At 56.6% G+C, this 3,075-nt stretch overlaps 1 long non-coding RNA gene across 1 annotated transcript; it reads right to left on the reverse strand.

Annotated features, from left to right (window-relative positions):
• Positions 1-1,057: 1,057 nt before the first annotated feature.
• LOC140407263 (uncharacterized) lies at positions 1,058-2,774 on the reverse strand. The gene is made up of 3 exons (XR_011939567.1): positions 2,447-2,774; positions 2,156-2,335; positions 1,058-1,808 (listed from the first exon to the last, which is right to left on the reverse strand). It is a non-coding gene; the product is annotated as an uncharacterized lncRNA (long non-coding RNA).
• Between the last annotated feature and the right edge of the window lie 301 nt (positions 2,775-3,075).

The following is a 3,075-nucleotide window of genomic DNA, read 5'->3' on the forward strand; positions in this document are numbered from 1 at the left end:
TTGCCAAGTGCCACCAATGTTGTCGAGTGCAGTACCAGGCCGACCTCAGTCTTACTGACAAACTGTTTGTCAGCCCACAGGACAACTAATCGGGCTCAAGCACAAGTTCAAATAGTTTGGCACCTGTTGTACCAGGGGCTGTTTGATGGGGGTCAGTGCAGAGGGGAGCTTGACTCTGTGTCTAACCCCGTGCTCGACCTGTCCTGGCAGCCTTTGATGGGGACAGTTTAGAGGGATGTGGAATCTCTACCTAACCCCCATGATGTACTTTTGCTAACAGTGTTTGATGGAGATTCTCAATCTTGAATTCAGAAATTCTGTTTGTCTCCCCATCTCTTGCTGGGAATCTGGTTCAACAAATCCACCATCAGCAGTCAGCCATTTGAACTGACTTCATGGTGGGACATTTCACGTGAGCACAACACTGAGGCGATTCGCACACTTGTCCCACTTAAGTGTCAAACAAAGACTGAAGGAAAGAGTCGGATTTAAACCGTCATATGTTGGGGGCAATGTGGATGGACCAATGGAGCTTGTACACCAGTCGCTCAAAGCGGGCGCAGCAAGCAGTGAAGAAGGTCAATGATAAGTTGGCCTTCATTGCCAGAGGGATTTCAATTCACAAGTGCAGATGCCTCACTGCAGTTCGACAAGGTGTCGGTGAGGCCACACCTGGAGTGCTGGGTGCAGTTGGAACCTCTCCCTGACATAGAAAGGATACAGTTGCCAGAGAGGGAGTGCAGCCAAGGGTCAGCCGGCTGACAGGCAGATTGCCCGACTGTCCTAGGGGCGAGAGAGATTGGTTCAGTAGGGACTGAATCAGCCCTGTTTCTCCAACCGAACCCTGAGTCTGCAAAGGGAAACACTTGGCCTGCCTCTGCTCATGTTTCATTCAGCAGACAGGCAGGCAAGCAGCAGATTCTGTCCTGTCCTTATTTCTGGCTTTGCTTTCACATTGCTGCTTTCCCTCTCCATTTCTGACATGTTGGGAATGGCCATTCGTCTGTCGCCTTAGGGAGGCTTTCCACAAGAATGAGTCAAAAAGCAGCAAGAAATCACCAGTTAAACACCACTTCATTTCTGCCTCCATTTGGAGAGAAGATTCCTGGCTGGGCCACAAAAACAAAGCTCACTGCAAAGTTTCACTTCAGATTGGACATCTTGTATTGTTCACACACACACACACAGGCTTTTCACTCCAATCCTCGGATTGGAATTTCTCATCAAACAGTTTGCATCCGATGAAAACGGTCAGTTTAATAGCCCAGCGTCCTGACTGACTCACGTCCTGGCACCCTCACCTGGCAAGTTTGAAACTTCAATTTCTGCTGACTTCCAGTCGTCGCAAAGTGCTGCTGCCAATTCAAGTCAAAGTGTACAACTCGGAATGGAAATGGCCTCCAATTCAGGCTCCTGTCCACTTGGCAGCATTCGCCATTTGGCCAGGCAGGAGGCATATGAAGCAAAAGTGTGTGTGTGTGTGTGTGTGTGGGGGGGGGGCAGGCGCTGCTTCCAGTGCTGCCAGCAGGTATCTTCAAGCTCATTCCAGCCACGCTTTCACTCTCCACTCGTCTCCTGTCGTTACTGACGGTCCCTCCGTCTCCCGGGGTGGGGGTCGGGCAGCGCTTCAGGCCGCCCGCCGGCTGTTTGCGTGCACCCGACCCCGACCCCCGCGCAGCTTGCGGTAGGCGGCCACCCCCAGCCAGCCGCAGGCGGCCACGGCCGCCCCCAGCGAGCCGCAGACGGCCGCCGCCACCACGGACCCCGCAGTCGACGCGGCGGGCGGCGGGCTCGATCCGCTCGATGACCTGAGGGGGGGGGAGGAGAGAGGTGACAGAGAAGAGGCACGTTAGCAGGTCAAAACAGGCAACGTCATCAGTGGCTCAATACACGTTCCAGGTGTCCAAAGAGGGTCAAACCTCAGCTCGCCTTCACACTCGCTCTGTGTCTGACCCCGTGCTGTACCTGTCCTGGGAGTGTTTGATGGGGACAGTGTCGAGGGAGCTTTACTCTGTGTCTAACCCCGTGCTGTACCTGTCCCGGCAGTGTTTGATGGGGACAGTGTGGACGGAGCTTTACTCTGTATCTAACCCCGTGCTGTACCTGCCCCGGCAGTGTTTGATGGGGACAGTGCGGACGGAGCTTTACTCTGTACCTGATGCTGACGGTCGTACAGGTTTTGCCAGCAATCTTCAGTTGTACATTCCCCGCTCTGATCATCTTTTCCAGACGCTGTAGAAGTGACGGGACGGAATGTTGGGAACACCCGGCATATTCCCAGAGCTCGAGGCACAGTTCCAAGCTGCTGCACGTGTGTGGGTTCCGTATGTGGCACCTGAGGAGAGGGACAGACAGAATCTTTCACCGCTCAGCTCCTCCTGATGTGCCACCCAGTGCTCTCTGCCCTTGTCACGGTCCCGACCCTCCGCCCTGTCGCCTGGTTTACCTGTGAATCGCGGTCACGTTGGCCAGGCCGTCGGCCGCCCCTTCTGCCTCCCGTTCCTCCATCTCCGCGCACTCGGCGCTCTCCCGCACACGGATGCCCACCTGGATCCGGCCTCCAGGCTGGCCGCCCTGGCCGCCCCCTCCCGCAGGAGGAGGAGGAGGAGGGGCGGCGGAGGAGGAGGAGGAGGAGGCCGGGCCCGTCCCGGGGGCTCTCGGCGTCCGGGCCTCGGGGAGCGGCGGCCGGCCGTCGTCACGGCGGCAGAGGCGCCCGCCCGGGCAAGCGAGGACGCCTCGGAATCCCGGCACCTGGAACCCAGAAAGAGGGGGTGGGGAAACGGGGGGGGGGGGGGGTGAAGTAACGAGTTAAGTCGTGCATTAAGAGGCATCGCAATCAGTGGTCTGGTCAGAACCAGGAGCAGGAGTAGGCCACCTGGCCCCTCCATTCAAGGAGATCTTTTGTGGACTCGGCTCCACTTTCCAGCCCAAACACCACAACCCTTAATCCTCCCCAAAAAGACGATCCGTCTTGATCTGAAAAACATTTCACCCAGGAGTCCCACAGATTCACAACCCTTTGGGCGAGCGGGTTCCTCCTAAACTCGCTCAGTCCTAAATCTACTTCCCCTCGTT

The sequence above is a fragment of the Scyliorhinus torazame genome, unplaced genomic scaffold (assembly GCF_047496885.1).
Source record: "Scyliorhinus torazame isolate Kashiwa2021f unplaced genomic scaffold, sScyTor2.1 scaffold_1398, whole genome shotgun sequence".
Classification (NCBI taxonomy): Eukaryota; Metazoa; Chordata; class Chondrichthyes; order Carcharhiniformes; family Scyliorhinidae; genus Scyliorhinus; species Scyliorhinus torazame.